We start from the raw sequence: 14,081 nt of genomic DNA on the forward strand, positions 1-14,081 counted from the left end.
AAACAGTCTAACTCCAAAGACTATGCTCTTTCATTACACCATGCTGTTTTGTACTTACAGGACACTTTTTTTTTTTTTTTTGAGACAGGTTCTCACTTGGTCGTCCAGGCTGGAGAGCAGTGGTACAATCACAACTCACTGTGGCCTCGAACTCCTGGGCTCAGGTGACTCTCCCACCTTAGCCTCCCAGGTAGCTGGGACCACAGGCATGTGTCACTACACCCAGCTATATTTTGTATTTTTTGTAGAGACGGGTTTTCATCATGTGGCCCAGGCTGGTCTCGAACTCCTGGACTCAAGCAATCCTCCTGCCTCGGCCTCTCAAAGTGCTGAGATTACAAGCGTGAGCCACCGCACTCGGCCATAGAACACTATTTTAAAAGAGCTCCCAGATAAATCTGTAAATTATGTATTGGCTAAAGACACTTCTTGGTATAACACGTAGTATTTCCTGTCCCTGTGTAAAGAATTGTGTGGTGGACAACCAATCAGCTTCAAATGCTACCTAGCCATTCAAGGCAAAAACAACTGTGGTGATTTGTAACAAAATAGATTTAAGAATACAAATGACAGACAAGATTTCAAACAGGAAACTGTAATACACATTGTTTGTGTTGATTAATAATATTTTGAAATAATCTGCCACTAAAACCTTTAATGTAACAGAGACCATTAAAACTTACAAAGTTTTGGCCTGAGCACATTGGCTCATGCCTGTAATCCCAGCACTTTGGGAGGCCCAGGCAGGTGGATCACAAGATCAGGAGGTCAGGAGTTCGAGACCAGCCTGGCCAACATGGTGAAACCCCGTCTCTACTAAAAATGCAAAAATTACCCAAGTGTATGGTGCACGCCTGTAGTCCCAGCTACTGGGCTGAGGCAGGAGAATCACTTGAACCCGGGAAGCGGAGGTTGCAGTGAGCTAAGATAGTGCCATCGCACTCCAGCCTGGGCAATAGAGCAAGACTCCACCTCAAAAAAAAATAATAAATAAATAATAAAAAACAAAACTTACAAAGTTTCCACTACAGCTGAATATAACCCCAAAGCAACTGTTTTAAAATTTTAACATGATTAAGAGCTCACAAAATGCCAAAAATTCATCAAGTTTGTATTTCAACACTAAGCCACCCAAAAGCTTAGGGAGTATTTCCTTCACAACCCTCCAAAACAATAGTGACTGATATATTTTCCTCCAGAGTTTAGTTACTAAAAAGACATATGTAGAGGCCAGGTGCGGTGGCTCATGCCTATAATCCCGGCACTTTTGAAGGACGAATCGCTTGTGTCCAGGAGTTCAAGACCAGCCTGGGCAACACGGCAAAACTCTGTCTCTAGTAAAAAATACAAAAAATCAGCTGTGTGTGGTGGCATGGCTTGTAGTCCCAGCTGCTTGGGAGGCTAAAGTGACAGGATCACTTGAGCCTGGGAGGTTGAGGCTTCAGTGGGTGGTTTTTGCACCACTGCCCTCCAGCCTGGGTGACAAAGTGAGACCCTGCCTCAAAAATAACCAAACAAACAAAAAAGAAAACCACATATATAAAACACAAAACTATTTGCTAACAAGAACATACTGATTAAAAACTGGCCAGGTACAGTGGCTTAAGCCTGTAATCCTAGGATTTGAGGAGGCTGAGGCAGATGGATTGCCTGAGCTCAGGAGTTTGAGACCAGCCTGGGCAACATGGTGAAACCCTGTCGCTGCTAAAAACACAAAAATTAGCTGGGTTTGGTGGTGCCTGCCTGTAATCCCAGCTACTGGGAGGCTGAGGCAGGAGAATCATTTGAGCTCAGGAGGTGGAGGTTGCAGTGAGCCGAGATCACACCACTGTACTCCAGCCCAGGTGAGAGAGCAATACTCTGTCTCGAACAAACAAACAAACAAACAAACAAAAAACACCACAAAAAAAACAGAAAAACATATTTATCAAAAATAAAAGACAGCCGGGTACAGCGGCTCATGCCTGTAATCCCAGCACTGTGGGAGGCTGAGGCAGTCGAATCACGAAGTCAGGAGTTCAAAACCAGCCTGGCCAACATGGTGAAACCCCGTCTCTACTAAAAATACAAAAAAATTAGCTGGTCATGGTGGCGGGCACCTGTAATCCCAGCTACTCAGGAGGCTGAGGCAGGAAAATTGCTTGAACCTGGGAGGCGGAGGTTGCAGTGAGCCGAGGTCGTGCCACTGCACTCCAGCCCAGGCGACAGCACGAGACTCTGTCTCAAAAAAAAAAAAAAAAAAAAAGGCCAGGTGCAGTGGCTCACGCCTGTAACCCTGGCACTTTGGGAGGCCAAGGCAGGTCAAGAGGTCAGGAGATCGAGACCATCCTGGCTAACATGGTGAAACCCCGTCTCTACTAAAAATACAAAAAATTAGTTGGGCTTGGTGGCGGGCACTTGTAGTCCCAGCTACTCGGGAGGCTGAGGCAGGAGAATGGCGTGAGCGGGGGAGGCGGAGCTTGCAGCAAGCCGAGATTGCGCCAGTGCACTCCAGCCTGGGCGACAGAGCGAGACTCCGTCTAAAAAAAAAATAAAAATAAAAAAAAAATAAAGACAAAGATAAAAAATAGTCAACTGAAATTGAAAACGCTAATCAACGTATTTTTTCTCAGTTTCTGTGAAATGTATATTACATTAGCTATTTGTCTTTGTACTGACACCAAGACATCAGTCATTAGTAATAATGGAAACAGCAACAATACCGCAGCAGCTATTATCTACTGAGTACCTGTATGCCAGGTAAATCTGTACCTATGGTCTCATTTAAACTCTACCATAACCCTGTGAAGAGAACCTGTGTAGATGAGTAACATGGCAGTCAGAGAGATGAAACTGGCCATATCACAAAGTTAGTGAAGTGGCAGAGATTTTGAATTCAGTCTGACTCAAGAATGGACTTGTAAGCACTGCTATGTTTCTCCTTGTTTCTCTTACACTTAAGACTTTTTTAGAAAAAAAAAAGTGCTTAATTGAGAACTTTCAAACAGAAAACGTATATTATATGATTTGGTAATCTGTTACAGTAGTGGCCCCCAATGAACCAGGAATTCACACTTCCAACTACTCGTGGCCTTGTGTGGTCCTCTCCCCTAGAATCTGGGCTGGGCCTGTGACTAGCAATGCAGTCACACGTGCACAGCAATAGAGTGAAACTGATCCTGTGCCAGTTCCAGGCCTCATCCTTCAGAAGACCTGTCAACATCTGCTTTTTGGAGGCCACCATGAAAGAAGTATGTCTATCTTTCTGGAGAGGACAAGGGGAAAGAGACAGGAAGGTGAAAAGGCAGGAAGGGAGGAAGACAGGGAGAGAGACTGGCACCAAAGCCCAGGTATGCCAGTGTTCCAACTGAGACTAGCTAATACTAAGTCTCCAAATATAAATGAATGTTCTCTGTCAGACATTCCAGCCACAACTGCAATCACAAGAGTGTTGCCAAGCAAAACCAGGAGAACTACCTATCTGAGCCCCAGTCAACTTCCAGAATTGTAAGCAAATAAAATGGGTTGCTTTTTAAGTCATTAAGCTTTGGCACAGTTTTATTACGTAGCAGTAAACAAATCATATAAAAAAATACACGCTTAATTCTTGATTATCTATACTAATAGAGTGCACATCATCAAGACCAAGACAATCGAAAAAAGAATGTCTGCCAAATTACACCCACAACATTCATAAAGGCATTCATTCAACATTTATTGAGGCCTAGTATGTGTCAGAAATTAGGGTTATAAAGATGAAGAAAGCATGGTCTTCACCTCAAAAACTCTCATTCTGGTAAGGGGGATGGCAAGCAAAAATAACTATAATGAAATGAATTATGTTCTTACATATCTGGGGCAGCCACAAACTGCCATCAGAGCATAAAAGAGCATTATGATGGGAAAGAGAGTAGGAGACATTTAAAGAATAAGTTGTCAGTTGGAGGAGCAGGGGATGTCACCTTGAATAACAATAATATTTAGTATTATCATGGCTGACATTAATTAAGAATCTCCTATGTCCTAGGCACTGTGCTAAGCGTTTTTTTTTTTAATAATTATACTTTAAGTTTTAGGGTACGTGTGCACAACGTGCAGGTTTGTTACATATATATACATGTGCCATGTTGGTGTGCTGCACCTATTAACTCGTCATTTAACATTAGGTATATCTATCTCCTAATGCTATCCCTCCCCCCTCCCCACACCCAGTGCTAAGCATTTTAAATAAGTTTCTCATTTTAATTCCCACAATGGCCAGGTAAAGCAGATACTACCCTTATCCTCATTTTACACAGAAGGAAACTGAAGATTAGGAAAATTTAGTTTCTCAAGCTTTCACAGCTAATATGAACAACTAAAATAACTGCAAATATTAGTGACTCACTGATAGCCCTCAATAATAAAAAAAGGCTGGGTTGGGTGTGGTGGCTCACACTTGTAATCCCAGCACTTTGGGAGGCTAAGGCGGGCAGATCACTTGAGGCCAGGAGTTCAAAACCAGCCTGGCCAACACAGTGAAACCTCGTCTCTATTAAAAATACAAAAATTAGCTGGCCTTGGTGGCGCATGCCTGTAATCCCAGATACTCGGGAAGATGAGACAGAATAATTGCTTGAATCCAGGAGGCAGCGGTTGCAGTGAGCCGAGACTGAGACACTGCACTCCAGCCTGGGTGACAGAGCAAGACTCTGTCTCGAAAAAATAATAATAATAGTAATAACAATAAAAGGCTGTCTTATATTTGTTTGGCTTTTTAGATGACAAATTAGTCATATTCTTCACCAGATTTATAGCAATAAGAATAGTTATCGGCCAGGAGCAGTGTCTCATGCCTGTAATTCCAGCACTTTGTGAGGCCGAGGCAGGCGGATCACCTAAGGTCAGGAGTTGGGAGACCAGCCTGGCCAGTATGGCGAAACCCTGTCTCTATTAAAAATACAAAAAAATTAGCCGAGCGTGGTGGTGGGAGCCTGTAATCCCAGCTACTCAGGAGGCTGAGGCAGGAGAATCGATTGAACCCGGGAGGCAGAGGTTACGCTGAGCTGAGATCGTGCCACTGCACTCCAGCCTGGGTGACAGAGCAAGACTCCACCTCAAAAAAAAAAAATAGTTCTCTATCAAAATTATATACATTACAATCTACACTAAAACAAAATTGCCGGGCATGGTGGCTCATGCCTGTAATCCCAGCACTGTGGGAGCTCGAGGCAGGTGGATCAACTGAGGTCGGGAGTTTGAGACCAGCCTGACCAACATGGTGAAACCCCATCTCTACTAAAAATACAAAATCAGCCGGGTGTGGTGGCCCATGCTTGCAATGCCAGCTACTCGGAAGGCTGAAGGAGGAGAATCACTTGAACCCCCGGGAGGCGGAGGTTGCCGTGAGCCAATATTGCGCCATTGCACTCCATCCTGGGCAACAAGTGCGAAACTCCGTCTTCAAAAAAAAAAAAAATCTACACACAAAAATATACCTCTATAACATTCACACACATTTTTTTCTTTCTTTTTTTTTTTTTTGAGATGAAGTCTTGCACTGTTGCCCAAGCTGGAATGCAGTGGCGCAATCTTGGCTCTGTGCAACCTCTGCCTCTCAGGTTCAAGCAATTCTCCTGCCTCAGCCTCCCGGGTAGCTGGGATTACAAGCACCCACCACCAAGCCTGGCTAATTTTTGAATTTTTAGTAGAGATGGGGTTTCACCATGTTGGCCAGGCTGGTCTCGAACTCCTGACCTCAGGTGTTCCACCCACCTCAGCCTTCCAAAGTGCTAGGATTACAGGTGTGAGCCATTGCGCCTGGCCAACTTTTTGTATTTTTAGTAGAGATGGGGTTTCACCATGTTGGCCAGGCTGGTCTTGAAACCCTGACCTCAGGTAATCCACCCAACTTGCCATCCCAAAGTGCTGGTATTACAGGAGTAAACCACCCTGCCCGACCAGAAAATGGCTAGTTTCTTCTTCTTTTTTTTTTTTTTTTTTTTTTGAGATGGAGTCCCACTCTGTTGCCCAGGCTGAAGTGCAGTGGCGCAATCTCGGCTCACTGCAACCTCTAACCCCCAGGTTCAAGTAATTCTCTTGCCTCAGCCTCCTGAGCAGCTGGCATTACAGGCGCACCACCACACCCACCTAACTTTTTTGTATTTTTAGTAGAGACGGGGTTTCACCATGTTGGCCAGGCTGGTCTCGAACTCCTGACCTCAGGTGATCCGCCCGCCTCAGCCTCCCAAAGTCCTGGGATTACAGGCGTGAGCCACCGAGCCCGGCCAGAATGGCTTGTTTTAATTCTCCTTGACCTCCTTCTATATTTCTGGGGAGTTTTAAACTCAACCAGCAGCTTTCAGAGTACCATATTTAAAGATGATTTCTGTACATTGGTGTTGTTCAGGAAATAAAAAGTTAAAAAAAAAAAAAAAAGACAATTTGTAGGCCGGGCATGGTGGCTCACGCCTGTAATCCCAACACTCTGGGAGGCCAAGGCGGGCAGATCACGAGGTCAGGAGCTCGAGACCAGCCTGGCAAATATGGTGAAACTCCGTCTCTACTAAAAATAGAAAAACTAGCCGGGCATGGTGGCATGCACCTGTAGTCCCAGCTACTCGGGAGGCTGAGGTGGGAGAATCACTCGAACCTGGAAAGCAGAGGTTGCAGTGAGCCGAGATCGCACCACTGCACTCTAGCCTGGGTGACAGAGCAAGACTCCATCTCAAAAAAAAAAAAAGACAACTTGTAAAAAGATTTATTGGTGAAAAGATTGACTTAAAAACCAATGTAAATATGTGGTCTTTTGCAAACAAATACAGTCAAGCATCACATAATGATGTTTTGGACAATGACAATCACATACATAATGGTAGTCCCATAACATTATATTACTATATTTTTATGTTTTTACTGTATCTTCTTTCTTTTTTTTTTTTTTTTTTTAGACAGGGTCTAGTTCTGTTGTCGAGGCTGGAGTACAGTGGTGTGATCATGGCTTACTGCACCCTCAGCCTCCTGGGCTCAATAAATCCTCTCACCTTTGCCTCCTGAGTAGCTGGGACCACAGGCATGCACCACCACACCTGGCTAATTTTTAATTTCTTTGTGGAGATGGGGGTCTCCCTATATTGCCCAGACTGGTCTCAAACTTCTGGGCTCGAGATCTTCCCGCCTTGGCCTCTCAAAGTGCTGGGACTACAAGTGTGACCCAGCATGCCTACTGCACCTTTTCTATGTTTAGATACACACTTACAGTTATGTTACAACTATCTACAGTATTCAGTATAGTAACATGCTGTACAGACTTGTACCCTAGGAGCAATAGAATATACCATATAGCCTAGGTGTGTAGCAGATGATACCATCTAGGTTTGTACAATGACAAAATCGCCCAATGACACATTTCTGAGAATATATCCCTGTTGTTTTGACTGTATATGTGTGGCTTTTATTTTTACCCCCCTTATTTGCAATTAGTTTTGCTTCCAGTATTTTGGGGTACCAGAATCAATACATTGCAACCTACCACCAACAAATGTTCCTTTAAATATCTACAATAGACTCCACCTCTGTATTAAAAATGAGGCAGTGGGACAGGCGCAGTGGCTCACGCTTGTAATCCTAGCACTTTTTGAGGCCGAGGTGGGTGGACAGCCTGAGCTCAGGAGTTCAAGACCAGCATGGGCAACATGGTGAAACCTCCTTCTACTAAAAATACAAAAAATGAGGAGGGTGTGGTGGCATGCGCCTATAATCCCAGCTACTCAGGAGGCTGAGGCAGGAGAATTGCTTGAACCCGGGAGGTGGAGGTTGCAGTGAACCAAGGTGGTGCCACTGCACTCCAGTCTGGGTGACAAAGTGAGACCGTCTTCAAAAAAAAAAGCTTTGCATGGCAAAAATATTCTTGTAAATGCTTATGATGTTACCAAAATTCTTATAATGCTAACAAAATGCTTATAATGTTAATAAAAATTAAAAATTGATACAAAGTTGCATATACAGTAGTCTCTCAACTTTGCAGAATAATATGTATAAAAAGATACATCAAAATGTTAACTGCAGGCCGGGCAGGGTGGCTCAAGCCTGTAATCCCAGCACTTTGGGAGGCCGAGGAAGGTGGATCATGAGGTCAACAGATGGAGACCATCCTGGCCAACGTGGTGAAACCCCATCTCTACTAAAAATACAAAAATTAGCTGGGTGTGGTGGCAGGCGCCTGTAGTCCCAGCTAGTCAGGAGGCTGAGGCAGGAGAATGGCTTGAACCCAGGAGGCAGAGGTTGCAATGAGCCGAGATGGCGCCACTGCACTCCAGCATGGCGACAGAGTGAGACTCCATCCCAAAAAAAAAAAAAAAAAAAAGTTAACTGCAGTTGTCTGTAAGTAGTAGAATTATAGGTTATTTTAAAACTACTTCATCTGGGCTGAGTGTGGTGGCTCATGCCTGTAATCCCAGCACTTTGGGAGGCCGAGATGCGCGGATCACCTGAGGTCAGGAGTTTGAGACCAGCCTTCACCACGGTGAAACCCCGTCTCTACTAAAAATACAAAAATTAGCTGGGCGTGGTGGCGGGCACCTGTAATCCCAGGTACTCGGGAGGCTGAGGCAAGAGGATTGCTTGAACCTGGGAGGTGGAGGTGCAGTGAGCCAAGATTGAGCCATTGCACTCCAGCCTGGGTGACAAGAGCGAAACTTCATTAAAAAAAAAAAAAAATTATTTCATCTGTTCTTGGTTTTCCCTGTATCTGGATTTAACCTTTTCTTAGAATACTATAATAGGGACACTTTAAATACTACTACTGTAACAAATTATACACAGATTTTTGTAGTGTTTGCAAAATGGGTAACAGAAGGGGAAGTGGGAGATAAAAGGAGCAATAATGGCTTTCTTTTCTTTTCCTTTTTTTTTTTTTTTTTGAGACAGTTTCACTCCTGTTGCCCAGGCTGGAGTGCAGTGGCATGATCTCGGCTCACCGCAACCTCCGTCTCCTGGGTTCAAGCAATTCTCTTGCCTCAGCCTCCCGAGTAGCTAAGATTACAGGCGCCCACCACCACACCCAGCTAATTTTTGTATTTTTAGTAAAGATAGGTTTTCATTGTATGGGTCAGGCTTGCCTCAAACTCTTAACCTCAGGTGATCCGCCCGCCTCGGCCTCCCAAAATGCTGGGATTATAGGTGTTAGCCACCACGCCTGGCCAACAGCTTTCTTTTCTTTGCTAAGCTACTGAGACTTCCTGTCTTGGTTTTTTTGAAATAACTTTTGAGTGTTTTTTTTTTTTTTTTTTTTTTTTTTTGAGACAGTCTTCTTCTGTTGCTGAGGCTGGAGTGCAGTGGTGCCATCTTGGCTCACTGCAACCTCCATCTCCCAGGTATAAGCAATTCTCCTGCCTCAGCCTCCAGAGTAGCTGGAATTACAGGTGCATGCCACCACACCTGGCTACTTTTTTTTACATTTTTAGTAGAGACAGAGTTTTGCCATGTTGAAGGCTGGTCTCAAACTCCTGATCTCATGTGATCCACCCGCCTCGGCCTCCCAAAGTGCTGGGATTACAGGCGTGAGCCACTGAGCCCAGCCACCAACTAGTATCTTAATTAGGTACCAGGATCTTACCATTTGCTCTTGAAGGAGCAGAGACTTGCTTTTGTCAGTGTCCTGAGAAATACTGAATCAGAATACCAAAAGATACATGAAAGCCAACATAGTCATTTTATAGAGTGAACTAGAACACACAGACTAAAATACTGGCATTTCTCACTGTAGACACCTCCAGTACCTCAACTAATTCCCCTTTGATAATGTACCAAGATGAAGTTTTTGGACTTACAAAGATTAAAGACCAGGCCCTGACTTTGGCAATGTCATCAAGGTGGTGCCACTCTGTGAGGCCTGAGTGGCCAGCTGACATCACTACGTGACATTTTGATCAGTTATCTCTACTTATGTTTTTGTTTTTGAGATGGAGTCTCGCTCTGTCGCCCAGGCTGGAGTGCAGTGGTGTGATCTTGGCTCACTGCAACCTCCGCCTGCCCGGCTCAAGCAATTCTCCTGGCTCAGCCTCCTGAGTAGCTGGGACTACAGGTGCACGCTACCACACCTGGCTAATTTGTATTTTTTTAGTAGAGACGGGGTTTCACCATATTGGCCAGGCTGGATCTCTACTTATAACAAACAGAAAGGCCAATGCTGTAGAAATAGGACAAGTGATGAAAGATATAATAGAAGTGAAATCTAAAAATGAATACACAAATAGAACTTATATTTTTCTTACTTGTTTTGTTTTTAGGGGTAGTAACCTAAGTATCAGCCACCAAAGGAAAGAGGAAAGCATAAATCCATGAGGGCAGTGATCTATTTCCTTGAACACAGAATCTAGGACCTAGAAGTTTCTCAGCCCTACAGTAGGCACCCAATAAATATTTATTGAGTGAATGAACAAATGAATATTTAAGGACAGTGGGAGTTAATTTCTTTGGTATTTACATCTTAGTACCAAGGATTCCAGCGAGCTATAGAGAACTATTCTTAATGATTTCAACATCAGCTAGGCCAAGTTGGCTGTAACATTATCTGATTTCCTGAAGACAATGAACAGCTTTCTAGCCTTTAACTTATTCAAACATTAAGAGTTAACAGACAATCCCTGCATTCCTACACAGAACTTCCTTTTCTCTGAAAACAGAGGGTAGAGCCCAAACTTAACCACAAGAGGAGAAACTGCTACATGTTGGCAGTTTTGACAGAATAACTTAAAAACATTTTTATTCTTCTTCCTTCTAAATGTTCATACAACATGATTTCTCAACACGAGACAAATTTCATGCTAGAGTTTAAAGGATAAGAAACTAAAGCAAAGACAAAAGGTAGGCCAGATGCAGTGGCTCACACCTGTAATACCAGTACTTTGGGAGGCCGAGGCAAGAGGATTGCTTGAGCTCAGGAGTTAGAAATCGGCCTGGCAGCTGGGCACGTTGGCTCACCCAGGCACGGTGGTAATCCCAGCATTTTGGGAGGCTGAGGTGGGCAGGATCACCTGAGGTGAGGACTTCGAGGCCAGCCTGGCCAACATGGTGAAACCCTGTCTCTAGTAAAAATACAAAAAGTAGATGGGCATGGTGGCAGACGCCTGTAATCCTGGCTATTCGGGAGGCTAAGGCAGGAGAATCTCTTGAACTCAAGAGGCGGAGGTTGCAGTGAGCCTAAGGTTGCAGTGAGCTGAAGGTTGCAATGAGCCAAGATTGTGCCACTTCACTCCAGCCTGGGCAAAAGAGCGAGACTCTCTCAAAAAAAAAAAAAAAAAAAAAAGAAAGAAACTGTCTGGGAAACACAGGAAGACATCATCTCTACTAAAAAAATTAAACAAAATTAGGCAGGCGTGGTGGTGTGTACCTATAGCCCCAGCTACTTGGGGATCTGAGACAGGAGGATGGCTTGAGCCTAGGAAGTCGAGGCTGCAGTGAGTTCTGATCATGCCACTGCACTCCAGCTTGGGTGACAGAGCAAGACTCTGGCTCAAAAAAAAAAAAAGAGGCTGGGTGCGGTGGCTCAAGCCTGTAATCCTAACACTTTGGGAGGCCAAAGTGGGTGTTCATCTGAGCCCAGGAGGCTGGACAACATGGCAAAACCCCATCTCTACCAAAAATACAAAAAATTAGCCAGATGTGATGGCACATGCCTGTAGTCCCAGCCACTCGGCACACTGAGATGGGAGGATCACTTGAGCCTGAGAGGCAGAGCTTGCAGTGAGCTGAGATTGTGCCACTGCACTCCAGCCTGGGTGACAGAGTGAGGTCCTTTCTCAAAAAAAAAAAAAAAGAAAAAAGAAAAAAAGTATACCAAGAGTTTCTGAAAAGGTTAAACGAAAAGTTACCATGTGATCCACCAATTCCTAGCTATATTCTTAAACAACTGAAAACATGTCCACACAAAAAGTTGTCCACAAATTCTTTATAGAAGCATTATTCATAATAGTCAAAAGTGGAAATAATCCAAATGTCCATTAATTGATGAATGGATAAATAAAATGTGGTATATCCACATAACAATTATTCAGCCATAAAAAGGTTTGAAGTACTGTTACATGCTACCACATCAATGAACCTTGAAACATTATTCTAAGTCAAAGAAGTCAGTGACAAGGGGCTACATACTGTATGAGTTCATTTATATGAAATGACCAGAATAGGCAAATCCATAGAGACAAAGTAGTTTTGTGGTTGCCAGGGGGTATGGGAGTGACAGCTAAGGAGTTCTTTTGGGGGTGATGAATATATACTTGAATTAGACACTGGTGATGGTTGGACAACTCTATGAATATACTAAAAACCACTGAATTGTAAACTTTAAGGCATGACTTTTACGGTGTGTGAATTATATCTCAATAAAAAAAGTCACATGCCAGGCAGCACAGTGGCTCACACCTGTAATTCCATCACCAGAAGGCAGAGGTGGGAGGATCTTTTGAGCCCAGGAGTTGGAGACCAGCCTGGGAAACGTAACAAAACCCTGTCCGCACCCCTGCCAAAAAAAAAAAAAAAAAGAAAATAAATCATCTGCCAAAAAGATATAAAATCAGCAAGTAAAAAATACAGACAACAGGTGGCATCCCTTCCTCTCTGCTCTTCTCATGCTTCTCCCATGCAAAATCCTTGACTAAAGTGCCATATATTTTACAGTTATTCTGAAAATGACTGGAACCCTAAAAATATCCAAACCACCAAACAAAAGCAGCTGCTTATTTTGATAATATTTTTGTACCATAGACCTTCCTTAAAATGCAAGTTGACAGAGGACTTATGCCACAAACCCAAACATGCACAATCCACTAGAGTTAGCTTCGAGAGATGCTGTTGCAACTGCCACTGGCACAAAACACATTCCCAAAGGAGACTCACACTCACAAAAGAGAACTACATTATTACTCAGTCTAGTCAGAAGGCAATGTCATCAGGAACCTAATTGTGATCGATGTTCATTTAGTGTTTTCTGTCTCAAGCCCAAGACAATGGGCCTCAAAAACAAAACAAAACAAAGCTCATAATAAACTAAACTACAGAAAAGCATGTTCTGTATTTAAATTGTTGGATATAAAATTGAAAAAATATAGGTTTGAAAATTGAATACTGAACCATCTAGGGTGTAATCACATGATTTTTTTTAATGCATCCAATATCAAGAGAAATTAATTACTCCCAGGTGCTAAACTCACTCATTTAGTGTCAACTCTGATTCTTAATTGCTAATACAAAAACAATAATCATGGTCATATATAATACATCTTAACTGACTGAAATGTTAGATGGTATTTTAATATCTTTCTTTTTATACAATGTCTTACATCTAGAGTCCCTATTTCAAAATAGCAGAAGGAATAATGCAGATATTTTCAAAGAGAAATAGAGACGAGTGCATTGAAAGGCCTTGAAAAGTATTCACCAAATCAGCATAATCATATCTAGATTCTGCTTCCGGTTTCACTACTAAAATGCAAATGATGTCTGGCCTACACTGGCTTTACAAATATTTTCAAATATATAAAATCCGGCCGGGCGCGGTGGCTCACGTCTGTAATCCCAGTACTTTGGGAGGCTGAGGCAGGTGGATCACGAGGCTGAGGCAGGTGGTCAGGAGTTCAAGATCATCCTGGCCAACTTGGTGAAACCTCCTCTCTACTAAAAATACAAAAATTAGCCGGGTGTGGTAGCGCAGACCTGTAATCCCAGCTACTCAGGAGGCTGAGGCAGGAGAATCGCTTGAACCCGGGAGGCGGAGGTTGTTGCAGTGAGCCGAGATAGTGCCACTGCACTCCACCCTGAGCGACACAGCGAGACTCCGTCTCAAAAAAAACAGATTATATATATACATACTTATATATGTTTGTATATGTTTTATATATATATATAAAACCCAAAACATGTTGAGTCGTTAATGATGAGAATATCCAAAGACACTGTTAGCACAGCACTTTTCTACCATTTTCAGGTTATATGCAGCAAGGAAGTGCTAAGACGACCAACTAGATTAATATCAAGTATGACCCAGAGAAATTCAGATGGAATCCCACTCACTCAAAAAGCACTTATTAAGCAGTTGCGTTAATAGTACTCTGAAGATTATCCGT

The 14,081-nt window shown here is 43.2% G+C and overlaps 1 protein-coding gene across 1 annotated transcript in view; it reads right to left on the reverse strand.

Moving 5' to 3' along the window:
- CRLF3 (cytokine receptor like factor 3) overlaps positions 1-14,081 on the reverse strand; it is a 42,903-nt gene that overhangs the window by 27,630 nt on the left and 1,192 nt on the right. The window lies entirely within an intron of this gene.

This window comes from Gorilla gorilla, chromosome 4 (genome assembly GCF_029281585.2).
Source record: "Gorilla gorilla gorilla isolate KB3781 chromosome 4, NHGRI_mGorGor1-v2.1_pri, whole genome shotgun sequence".
In the NCBI taxonomy this organism is placed as follows: Eukaryota; Metazoa; Chordata; class Mammalia; order Primates; family Hominidae; genus Gorilla; species Gorilla gorilla.